This window comes from Peromyscus maniculatus, chromosome X (genome assembly GCF_049852395.1).
Source record: "Peromyscus maniculatus bairdii isolate BWxNUB_F1_BW_parent chromosome X, HU_Pman_BW_mat_3.1, whole genome shotgun sequence".
NCBI classification, from domain to species: Eukaryota; Metazoa; Chordata; class Mammalia; order Rodentia; family Cricetidae; genus Peromyscus; species Peromyscus maniculatus.
Window position 1 is genome coordinate 95,945,126 of NC_134875.1, and position 13,622 is coordinate 95,958,747.

At 37.7% G+C, this 13,622-nt stretch overlaps 1 pseudogene; it reads right to left on the bottom strand.

Annotated features, from left to right (window-relative positions):
* Positions 1–1,213: 1,213 nt before the first annotated feature.
* Positions 1,214–1,713, bottom strand: LOC102914484 (small ribosomal subunit protein eS10 pseudogene; annotated as a pseudogene).
* Between the last annotated feature and the right edge of the window lie 11,909 nt (positions 1,714–13,622).

Sequence of the window (13,622 nt, forward strand, 5' to 3'; positions counted from 1 at the left end):
TTTGTAAATATCTGCTAAGGTACATTTGATCTCTAGTACAATTTAACTCCGATGTTTCACTGCTATATTTATTTTTTTATTTATTTATTGGCTTTGGCTTGTATTGTCAGTCCATTGATAAACATGACTAAGGTGTTAAAGCAACCAGATATTATTGTATTTGAGTTTCATTTTTCTATTAGATGTAATTGTTTTGTCGTGGATGATTAGTTACTCCAACATGGGTGAAGATATAATCAAAAGTGTTCACTCTTTGTAATTTTATTGCAATCTCCAGCTTTTTTTTTTAACTTAAAATCTGTTTTTGCAATGTAAGGAAAAAAGCAATGATCTACATTCGTTTCTCAATTGCATGGTATATATTTTCCCGTCACTTTACTTTTAGATGATATGTGCTTTGCCGAGAAAATGAATTGTTTCATGGGCAGCATGTCACTGAGTCTTTTTAAATTTATTCATCCATTTTTAAATCATGTTTGGTATCTTATACATTTGTTTTCTGAAAGTTGTTATTACTATTTAAATAAAATTCATGTTACTATTTTTAAGTTTTAAAGGTATTTATTTCATGCATATGAGTTTTTTTTTTACTGGCATGGGTGTATGTGTACCAAGTGCACAGCTGGTCCTGAGGCGTTAAGAAGGAGGCATAAGATCCTCTGACTGGAGTTAGGTGTGGTTGTGAATCAATATATGAGTTCTGGGAGCAGAACTCAAGTCTTCGACAACAGCAACAAATGCTCACAAGTACCAAACTATTTCTCCCACCCACATTTTGATATTTTTCTAGTTGTTTTATATATCTGCTTCTTTCTTCTCCATTTGTTGTCATGATTTGTTGGAATTTTTTGTATTAATGTTTGATTCTGTTTCACTCTCACGTACCTATTCTTCTAGTGGGTTTTCACTTTAGCAAAGTAGTGCTTGTGATCTTCTCTTTCCTTTTTAAAATTTGTGTGTGTGTCTGCTTCTGTGTGTGTTCAGTGTGGGAGCACATGTGACCTAGCTCCAGTGTAGTTAGAGGTTAACCTATGGGGAAAGTCAGGTATCTCTTCATCATGAGAGTGTCTGCAAACAAATTTAGATCATCAGGCTTTGGATCAAGCACATTTATTCTTTGAACCATCTTACTGGCTCCATTGGCTCTTTTCTAATATAAAACCTTGGGATTTTTTTTTCTTAAAAGTTTACTCAATACTGCATATCTCCAACTTCACTGAGGTGGCTGACCAAATCCATGGCCAAAGCCACCTCTAAACTGGAATTCAGTCACTGAGCCAGCCTAGGCCTCAGCTTTCTTGTCAGCACCAGGGGGCACAGCACTCCTTCTGTATTTGCCTCTGTCTGCCTCCCCTCTTGAGAATCTTACAGGTCACTCACCCTCTGGGCCTTTGGGATAAGGCCTACCACTTTCAGGATGGCTACAGTGTAGGGTGGCAGGCACGCTCTCCAGAGGTAGGCAAAGGTCATCTCAGAGATGCTGGGTGCTGTTGTTGGTAAGGTACCAACAGAAATGTCTCCAGGCAAATTGCTTCTTCACATTAGCCTTGGACTTCAGAGACTGCAAGGTCTTTATTACAGGAAGGCTTGGGCACATTCTTGTCTGCCGGATCAGGGTGTTTGGGCATATGGACATCCTTCTTGGCAATCATCACTCCTTCCTTAAAAAAAGAGTTCATAGATGGCAATCTGGTTCTTCTTTAACATCAACATTGTGGCGACTGCCACAAAACCTTATTAAGATGGTCTGATGGTTATTTATTTCCCTGTTTATACTTGTTTTAAAGGGAATTTCTTTCTCCCTAATTTCTGGAGCAGCCTTGGTGTAGTAGTCTTGGTTTGAAGCCTTTATTTATTTTTCCTTGTTTTCAGATACTGAAAATATCATTCTATCATCTTTTAGTCTACATAGTTAATATGGAGAGGTTTGCAGTGAGTCTGATGAGGGTTCTCTGTTATATGACTTGGCACATCAATTGCTGTTATTAGAACTCAGATTGCCCTTCTAATGATGAAATTGCTATTTTCCTTGGAGGGAATTTTATTGATCAAATGTATTTTTTCTTTTTTCCCTACCTCTTTCATAATGTAGGGTCTCATAGAGTTGATCTTTAACTTGCTGTGTAGTTACAAATGTTGTTGAACCTCCCATCTTCCTGTCAAAAGTTGGGGTTACAACTTTTGGCATAGATAGCCAAAGCTACCATTTAACTGAGATGGTTTGTGCTTTGTTAATTTCCCTTTTTAAAAAAAAAAAAAAAAAAAAAAAAAAAAAAAAAAAAACTTTTGGAATAGTCACAATATGAACATTTCCTTTATGCTATTTTGTTTGTTTGGTGGGTTTCTTCATTTTTTATGACTGCAGTTTTTCAAACTAGCTGTATATAAGCTTAGAAATTATTTCTAATGTTCAATTTAATCTGTCATGGTAACTTTACTAGACATGTCCAGTGTCTGATATTTTTAGAAAAATTTACAATTTTGGAAATATTTAAATATTGAATGTATAAGTGTGTTTTGTTTGTACATATGCATGAGCACCATATGTTTGCAGTACCCTTGGAGGCCAGAATAGGGCAATGGATCCCTAAGAAATGTAGTTTTAAGTGGTTGTGAGCCATCCTGTGTGTACTGGGAATTGAATCCAGATCCACTGTAAGCACACCAAGTGCTCTTAACCACTGACATGTATCTTCAGCCCCTTCAACATTTTGGTATTGCAAATGATGTTACCATTTATAGAATTCATGCTTGAGAATTACACAATTGAGTTAAGAAAAAAAATTTAAAAAGTTTCAAAACTTTAAGTTTACAATTTTGTGTTGTGTCATATTCATGGCTATTCTCAGCTATATATGGCATATAGGCTATAGACTGAACACAACTGCAAAAGTGTGTTTTTATTTCTGTTATTAAGTTTCTTATCATCAGGGTTTCTATATGGTTCTTTTTTATTATCTCTGCTTCTTTGTTGAACTTCTCATTCAGATCATAAATTATCTTCATAATTTCAAGAAATAACTTTATTCTTTGATATCACATAAAGTGTTGTAAAAATCACTATTGCCAATTCCTCTTAGAATAATTCATAAATTTCCTTTCTTGGGAATGGAGGAAACACTGCTACAGAATTATTGCATTCCTCTGTAATTGTTATGTTATGTTGCTTCTCATGATTTTTATGAGCTTGTGATAGATCATTGCATGTACCAATTTTTATAGGATAAGTTTTATGCTAAAAGGCTTTCCCTAGTGTTATTTTCTAGGGTTCCAGTTGAGTAAGCTATCAACTAAACCCCCATGCTATGTATAACCACTGAGAGACTCTTTACCTCTTCCTTCTAGTGAGCACATTGCATTGTATCTATCAGAGACTGACGGATGTGCAAGATCATGTTGGGTTGTGCTTAGATAACAGTTGGGCAAAATGCTTTAGAACTGTGTAGTTTCTTTAACTGTAATGAGTTGTAAGTATCACTTTGACTGTGTTACAGGTGTTTTGGAGGTTACTTCAATGGTGAGCATAAACCTATATTATGTGGTTACTTGCATGTTTTGGCTATATCCACCTGCAGATGTGTGGCTCCCATCCATCCCAGTTTCTATGGATTGTACAGGGGTGCAACCTTTTCTGTTCCTGCATAGGCAAGACAAAACTGGCATTTGAATACTTTCAGTGTTCTATTTGAGGAAGACACATTTTTGTAAGCCTTGATATGTACAATGCACTCTATCTCATAGAGGGGACAGGGTGTTATCTCTCAGTGGCTCTGAGCTACATAGGAGTTAAGCCATTCTGATGTACTCCATTGGTATATTTGTCCTTGTCCAAGGAGCACGCTGTAGCTTCACATGGTCTTATAAGGCCAGTGTGCTTGGCATGAGCTTTGAAACTCATTCTTAAGACTGAGAAGCCAGGGAGAAGGGGGTGGTATTTTTTATGGGTATTTTAGTGAGCCATCCACCTCAGAGAAAGTATTCATTCTTTAGGTAATTAATTAGCAGGAAGAGTTTACTGAAAATTTCCTTGGTTTACTTATCTTATTCTCAAAGTTATAAGTTGGTCTTTCAGCTCAAAGGATGGTGCCAAACTTCTTTTTTGTGTGTTAATATGTGGAGGCTAGAGCTGTGTATCTATTTCTCAGGATCCAAAATGAGACACTCAGTTTGAAATAGGGACTTCACTGATTCTACTGTTCATGAGTGGTCCGATGATATGGATCAATCAGAGGTTTCCTATGGCAGAAGAAAAACGGGCAGGGATTCCCGGTAGCATAGCTTCTTACTGCAAACAATGAAGTGATAAAGATGGCCACCTGACAACTTGGCATAAACCCAAGCTGACAGGGTTTCAAGGTACCACTGTTCATCTAGGGACTGAGTGGAGAGAAGATGTGGGTTCTTTCTCCAAGACATTCTGTTGTGTGTTAATCCTGCACCTCTTCAAATTAGAATCAATGTTGTTATAAACAGCCAATCAATCAGATTCATCTGACTTGTTGTTGTTGTTGTTGTTGTTAGGAACAGGTTTTGTTATTAGAAACAGGCATTATGTTTTGGGGAACTATTGTTGCAGGATTAGCTCTGCTGTTCTCATGCCCTCAGTGCTGACTCACCCAAGCCCCAGACAAAAGGGTATCATCTCTAGTGCGCTATCCAGGTGGGGTGCAGGGCCTGCTCTCCTGTATGTTGCAGCTGGTGAGAGGCAGGGCTATTTCATTCATTCTTGTGATCCCAGGGCCAGCTCTCTCACTTGCTACAGGTAGCAAGGGGCAGAGTGGGGAGGGTGTCTTTCCCTCACCCATCCCACCACATGGCAGAAGAAAGGGGTGGGGTCAGCTCTGCTGCTCTTTCACCATCAGAGCTGGTAGCTCTAGTGTGCTACCCAGGTGAGTTTTACACCCACGGTGAAGGGTGGAGCCATCTTTGCTGAGTGTGAGCTGGTTTCCTCTCCTGAGGTGTGGAGCCAGCTCTCCTGCAGTACTATCCTTGGAGGGACAAGGCCAGTTTTCCCAGGGGGAGTGAAGGGCAGGGCTAGCTCAGGGCAGCCCTCAGATTTCCACATGTGTTCTTCCTATGACCACCTGTGCTAACACTGGACATGGACATCACCACAGACCCTAGGTGCGGCAGTACCATGGGCCCAGACATGGCCCTCAACAGCAGCCTTGGCCCAGATGGCACTAAGGCCCCAGATAACAGTGCTGAAAACTCAAATTGGCATGGCTCCTGGACACCAACATGGCCCCAGGTGGTGGCCCAGACTCCAGGCATTAGCATGGCTTTTAATAGTATGAGGAGCCACAGACATCAACACAGACCCTGTCTGCAGTAGGACCAAAGACTCAGACATGGCCCTTGGAAGCAGCCCTGGCCTGGATGACACCATGGCCCCAGGTGACAGTACTGGCCACTCAAATTGGCATGACCTCGTTGGCAGCACAGTTCTCTAACACCAACATGGTCATAGGTTGTGGCCTCGACCCTAAGAATCTTGTGGCCTTTGGTGGCAACATGGGACACCAGACATCAAAACAAATCCCAGCTGTGGACAAAGGAATCTGATTATTTGAACATTCTGTTGGTTGACAATAATGGAACACACAAAGAAAACCCCTAATCATTGATTGGTGAAAAATGTAACTGTAACTTGGTACAGATGTTTGTGATTTTTGTGCCTATAAACCTTGCTCCAAGCTCTGCTTGGAGCTGCCAGAAAAAAAAAAAGACTCCTTGTCCTGCAGCCCTGATGGATCAGCAAACCCACTTGTATAGTGATTTATTAAAGACTGTTCTTTCACGAGCCCACACCCCTCCAAAAAAAAAAAAAATAGAATCAGTGTCTACGAGGACTCCAGGTTTATTCAAGCAGCAAATGTAATCCGGTTTGTATCATGTTAGTAAGACTTACTTAGAACCTCTTACTTACCTTTATTTATCCTTTATGCAGTCCTTGTTAACTTGTGGTTGATCACAAGCAAAGTGACAATTGCAGCCAGAAATAAATGACTCAGTTAGTGTACTGCTTCTGAAGAAGACTGGAGTTTGCATCTGATAACCTCTCCTAACCTCTGAGGGTACCTGCACTCCTGTTCACATACTCCCCCACATCATTAAAAATAATAAATCCTTTTCAAAGAAAGAGAAACAGATGGAACTACAGATGTGGCATGCTTAACTTTCTTCCTTATAATACTGCCATCTGTTTTCTCTGTCGCTCTGCAACATCTCTGCTGCATTTCCATTTACTCTGGTGTTCATCTTCAAACATTTTAGTGAAATAACAGGACTTCTGTTGTGTTCTTCCTTTTGCAGGTGGAAGCATGGTAGGGACCTCTAATCAACCATTTACAGATATTACACCATGAACATTTTATATTGTGGGTGCAGACTAATTTAGTTCTAATTATTTTGAGTCCATTTTATGTTTAACTTATATGTTTAAAAGCAATTTATGGACCATCATTAAGCTATTAAAATAATGTTAGTTTGTGCATATATTTACCATAACCACTGAGAATTGTGTTTCTATATTTTCATGTCATTATTGTCTTTTCATTTGAACTTGAGCATCCCCCTTAATTATTTCTTGTAAGATACATTTAGTAAGTTTCTGACATTTTGTCATTGTTTTAGGGATTTCATTTTATCTTCTTGTTCTACAAATTTTCCAATGGAAAATCCGTTGCAATCTCATGAATGTTCCTATGCATGTGATCAATCATTTTTCTCCTCTTTTATTTTTTTTAAATGCAACTTTTTGGAGTTCATGTTGTAATAGTTTCAGAGTTTTGGGGAGTTGGTCTTTTGGAGTCGTCTTTGAGCTTTGTCAATCTGGATGATCCTATCCTGCCTAATAGTGGGGAAACTGGGCCATTATCTCTTCAAACAGGCTTTTGTCTATATTTTCTCCTGGAATGCCTACGACACACACATAGTTTTTTAATTGGAAGTGCTAAGCCTCATAGGCATTCTTCCTTCTTTTTTTATTTCCTTTTTGTTTCTTTAACTAGCCACATGACCTGTAGTCAAATTCAATTATCCTTTCTTCTGTATGATTGAATTTGCAGGTGAAGCTCTCTGCTGAATTTTTTAATTTTGTCACTGCTTTCTTAAACCCCAGAATTTGTTATTTTTGATACTTTCTGTTTTCTCATTAAACCTGAAAAGACAAAGCAACTCCAAACCCGTGGCTGAGAGGACTGGAGCTAGGTTAAAGAGTACTTCAAGGTATACAGCCAGGATTGAGGTTGAAAGACAAGACCTTTTATCCAAGTCACAGAAAGATATGTTTCCTCCACACTATCCTGTCAGATGATTATGACAGCAAACAGACAGAAAGAAATCCTAGCAAAGGGCATAGGGGAACATTGTTTCTGAATTTGTGAACAAGATTCTCTTAGTCAATTAGCCATCTCTGACAGACCACGCTGTTTTCAACATTCTCCCTTTCTTTTATTTTAACATACCATTTTTATTGATTATTTGGGAATTTCATACAATACACCCCATCACACACACTTTTCTTCCTCCCAGATCCACCCTCTCACTCTTGTGCCCTCTTCAAACAAGGAAAAAAACACCAGTTCCAATTTGTGTTCCTCATATACTCATTGGAGTATGATAAAATTCCAAGAGACCAACTCTTTAGAAAAGAGTCCTGTCCCACCCCCACCCCCAACAGAGGCCATCACCTGTGAAGAGCTGCACTTCAGCATCCTGATCATGATTTTTAAAAACCTTTCTTTAATAGCTTCCTGTCTGGAGTGTTTCTTTCTTTTTTTTGGGGGGGGGGTCACAGAAGCTTTTATTGTCTCTCACTTTTAATTATGAGTCTGCAGTCATAGAGTACAAACCATGGACATCCACTTGGTCTTTGGCAACATCAAGGACAATAGACTTCCACATAGCCTCTACATGGACCACAAACAACCAAATGGCCTTTACATGGATCACAGATGTCAACATGGCCTCTGGAGATAAAACTGACCGTGGATATCAACATGGCCTTCCACAGCATCTTGGCCAAAGCACATTCGACTTCTAGAAGGTGAAGGCATTCAACATCCTTTCTTGACTTTGGGTACCATTGAGGCTTTCAAAGCTCACCAAGCTTCCATAAGGTCACTGATTTTCTATGTTTTTGTTATCTATTAAATTGTTCTTACGCCAGTGAGTCTAAAAGTGTAGAGATTTCCTATTCTTCAAACTGTTGGTCAAAGGTTTAATTTTGTTAGATTCAAAAGAAGTAAGTTCCATCAAAGAAGACCTATATTAAAGAATTTGAAGTCAACATTTCTTGTGCTAACTGCTTGCTTCAGCTTCCAGTGACTTTCTCGTCTATGAAAACTTATTGCTTGCTCACCTTGTGTGTAGTTTTTGACATCAGCCCTTTGCTTATTCCTTGATAATCTTGGGACAAAATAAACCCCCAAACTACTAAATCAGAAAATAAGTTGTAATTTGAGCTTCATTAACTGAAGTGCACATGCTGATTAAGTTGATTCTTTTAGCGGTTCTCTTTATACTTTGGTTTTGCTATAAGCTCTTATGTCAACTTCTAGCTTATTATCCTTTATTGGTGAATCTAGCCAGAGTTACTTTCTGCTTGATGCTAGGAATAGTTGTAGTAAAATGATGGACTGAATCTGTTTTCATCTTATAAAATGGCAAAGATGAAAAATTGTGAGATTTAATTCGAAGCTATGCATAAATTCCAACATACATCAATACACTGTAAGCATGTTTTTTTTTAAGAAATATCAAGTGGGGAGTTTAATAACCACAAATAAGAGAAATTGATGATTTCTGAGAAGCAAATCAATATTTATTTAGAATATAATATAATTGGAATTTCTGTGAGAAGGAAAAAAACTATCCACTTTATATTATTAAGAGTTTTCAGTAATGTTATTTTATATGTTCAAAATCCTTAACCATAACTTAGAAGTTTATCCTGACAAAATTAGTTATATAGTCTCATATAGTTTTTCATAAGTAGTTTCATCCGGTGAAATTTTAGTAAAATTGTCCTTAACATAGCTTTTTAATCAAGACTGTTGCTGAGCCAAGAAAAATCCCCAGCATGCAACTTTTAGGCCTGTGAAATTGAATCTAATTTATAACAGCTTCCTTAGAACTTGAAAAATACTCCCAGAAAAATTCAAAGGTGTCTTAATACCATAGGAATTACTTGTTCAAATGGATTTTAGCATGATCCAACATGTAAGTTGCTCTCTGAAAATCCATGGGGCTTGTAATTCCAGAATAGATGTAATATGCAAGAATTGTAGTCCTACTTGTTTCTACATTTAAAAATATATTCATTAATTCTGTCTGTCAACAGCTGCCATCATACTTCCAAAGTTAACATGGAAATCCCTAATGCAATTTCTTCCTTTGTGAATTAGTTTTATAAGGTTTAGAATTGAATACTGATAGATACATAAGTAGGTATTTGTTATGTTATTATTTGAAAATTGCCAATAGATAGCAATATTTTACTATTAATTACCATATATATGTATATGCATATATTCATGTTTTCATATGCTGAAGGAAATGAAATATGACTTATAGGAAAAGTCTATGTTCTAATTCTAGCCATCTAATGAATAGTTTGACTATGCTAACTCCACAGTTATTCATAGACTGACACTTCACACTTAATTTTTATTGAAACCTGTTGCTAATGTGTTTCAGCATAATAAAAAAAAACTCTGAAATCTCATTGGTTCACAAAAAAATATGCCTTTACTGACTGGCAATCTCTATGGGAATTCTAATGACTTTGTTCTAGTAACTTTTCATGTTGAGACCAAGGCTGAAAGAAACCCATGCAAACAAAGCATAACAGGTCTGACAGAGATGTGTGACTTTTTTTTTCCTTTTTCTTTTTTGGTTTTACGAGACAGGGTTTCTCTGTGTAGCTTTGTGCTTTTCCTGGAACTGCCTTTAATCCCAGCACTAGGGAGGCAGAGCCAGGTGGATCTCTCTGAGTTCGAGGCCAGCCTGGGCTACCAGGTGAGTTCCAGGAAAGATGTATGACTTTTAAAGACTCTCTTGAGAAGTGTTTTTACTTACAACTAGAAAAAAATTCAGTTTACTCCACATTCTCCTGGAACATTGTGTCAAAGAAAATGACATAGTGAGTATATAGTCAATGCAGTCATCGAAATATACTATACCTATTATGAAATATCAGAGATATCAAAAGTGATTATTTTTAAAGTATAATGTGATATATGTATGGCATGTATATATATATAATATGTGTATGATATTTTTGTCCAAGATACTTCCAGAATATCCTCTTGCATTTTCAAGTGAGCACTGCAAAGAGTTGGTAGATTTGCAATGATACTTTTCAATGTAGAAGAAAAAATAAGAGGATTTTAGAATCTGTATGAATTGGATAGAAATGATGATTGGCATATATGTATGAATATATATATTGGCATATATGTAAGTGAAATGTAGTCACAATAAATCATCTTGATATAATATCCCCACATTGTTTAGTGTTCATTTTGTCAGCACATACTAAGAGTTCATATCTCTTATAGTTTTGGTTGTGAGCTTAGCCTCTAATAGCTGAGCCATCTCTCCACCCATGCTCATGAATAGGTAGGATTAACAGTAAAAATGGTAATTTTACCAAAAGAAATTTACAGATTCACTACAGTCCCCATCAAAATTCCAACACAGAACTCGAAAGAACAATACTCAACTACATATGGAAAAATTAAAAAAAAAACAGGATAGCCAAAACAATCTTGTACAATAAAGGAACTTCCAGAGTCATCACCATCCCTGACTTCAAGCTCTACTATAGAGATATAATAATAAAAATAGCTTGATATTGGCATAAAAACATACACATGGATCAATGGAATCCAATCAAAGATGCTAACATAAATCCACATACCTATGAACACCTAATTTTTGACAAAAAAGCCAAAATTATACAATTGAAAAAAGAAAGCATCTTCAATAAATGGTGTTGGCATAACTGGATGTCTGCATATAGAAGAATGCAAATAGATCCATATCTATAGCCATGCACAAAGCTCAAGTCCATGTGGTTCAAAGACCTCAACATAAAGCCAGTTATACTGAATCTCATAGAAGAGAAAGTGGGAAGTAGCCTTGAACACATTGGCACAGGAGATCACTTCCTAAATATAACACCAGTAGTACAGACATTGAGAACAACAATTAATAAATGGGACCTCCTGAAACTGAGAAGCTTATGTAAGGCAAAAGACACTGTCAGTACAACAATACAACAGAGTGGGAAAAGATCTTCACCAACCCTACATCTGACAGAGGGCTGATTTCAAAAATATATGAAGAACTCAAGAAACTAGTTATCAAAATAACAAATAATCCAATTTAAAACTATGGTACAGATCTAAACAGAGAATTCTCAAAAGAAGAATCTCACATGGACAAAAGGCATTTAAGGAATTGCTCAACATACTTAGTCATCAGGAAAATGAAAATGAAAATGACTCTGAGATACCATCTTATACCTGTCAGAATGGCTAAGATCAAAAACACTGATGACAGCTTATGTTGGAGAGGATGTAGAGTAAGGGGAACATTTCTCCACTGCTGGTAGGAGTGAAAACTTGTGCATCCACTTTGGAAATCAGTGTCATGGTTTTCCAAAAAGTGGAAATCAATCTAACTCAAGACCCAGCTATACCAATCTAGAGCATATACCCAAAGGATGCTCAATCATAGTGCAAGGACACTTGCTCAACTATGTTCATAGCAGCATTATTTGTAATAGCCAGAACCTGGAAATAACCTAGATGCCCCTCAACCAAAGAATGGATAAGGAAAATATGGTACATTTACACAATGAGTATTATTCATCTGTAAAAAAGAATGAATTCATGAAATTTGCAGGCAAATGGATTGAAATATAAAAAATCATTCTGAGTGAGGTAAGCCAGATACAGAAAGACAAACATGGTATGTATTCACTTAGAAATAGACATTAGGAGTAAAGTATAGGATATTGAACCCACAATCCACAGTTTCAGAGAGGCTAGATAACTAGGAGGACTCAGAGAGGGATGCATGGCTTTCCCTGGGAAGGGGAAATAGAAGAGATATCCTGGGTAAATTGAGGGTGGCAGACTGGGCTATGCAGAGGGATGGGATCTTAAGGGAGCAGGTTGCCAGGCTTATTGTGGGTTGGAGGGGAGTTGTAAGGGAGAGAAAGGAAAAAAATGTCTTGATGTGGGGCATTTTGGAGTTAGCGAGAAATCTGGCACCAGGGAAGCCCCCAGGATACTAGAAGGATAACTCCAGCTAAGACTGACTCCTAGAAATAGTGGAGAGGGTGCCTGAACTGGCCATCTACTGTAATCAGATTGATGACTACCCTAATTGTCATCAGAGATACTCTATCCAATAACTGATGGAAGCAGGTACAGAGCTCCACAGCCAAGCACTTGGCTGAGCTACAGGAGTCTTGCTGAAGAAAGGGAAAAGGGATTGTATGAGCCAGGGCGGTCATTTCGGGGAACACACAGAGACAGCTGAACTGAGCTCTTGGGAGCTAAAGGACTCTGGACCAACAGTTATGGAGCCTGCATGGGACCGACCTAGGCCCTCTGCATGTGTGTGATAGTTGTGTAGCTTGGTCTATTTGTAAGGCTCCTAGCAGTAAGATCAGAACCTTTCGCTAGTGCATAGCTGGCTTTGGGAACCTGTTCCCCAGGCTGAATTACCTTGCCTAACCTTGAAGCAACTGGAGGAGCTCAGTCCTGCCTCAACTGGATGTGTCATGCTTTGTTGAAGTGCATGGGAGGCCTGCCCCTTTCTGAATGGAGATGGAGGAGGAGTCAAGGAGAGGGGAATACTTGGAGGAGAGGAGGTAGGGGAAACTGAGATCTGAATGTAAAATAAATGAAAAAAAAATGTTAAAGTAAAGAAAGAATTCATATCTAAGATCCTAACATAAATCACACATATATTAATTTTTAAAATGTTTATTATTTATAATTTCATGTGGATGTGTGTTTCTCTGTGGGTTTTTGGCCCAACGCACATTCAGAAGCCTGTGGAAACATTAAATGGGCACCAGATCCCCTGGAACTAGAAGTATTGATGGTTGTGAGTGTCATGTAGTACTGGGAAATAAACCCAGGCTTTCTGTAAGAATATTAAGTGATCCTAACTGCTAAGCAAGCTCTCTAGCTCCCTGTATATATATTGTTAAAACTTGTAATTTAGATTAAAAGGAGTGACATATGCTCATTAGTTTCTTGTGCTTCCTCTGTGAGTGGTATAGTTAAAATTGGCATTTATTTCACCAATTATTCTCTTGTCCCCGATCTGTTTTCCATATGTGTGTCACTTGATAAAACATGCATGCAAAAATGAATTTTAGGGTGCTGTTTACATACACTTAATTTTTTTCTTGCTTTAATTGATGATTTCTATGACAGTGAAATCATTAGTCCTGGAATTATCCTAATAATGTCTGAATAAAAGACCAGAACTCATTGTTATATAGTGCTTTTGAGCTAGCTAGCATGAAAAAAAGAGCTATTTCAATACATCTGACAAATATATTTTTATGTGGTAACTGCTGTAGGTATTCT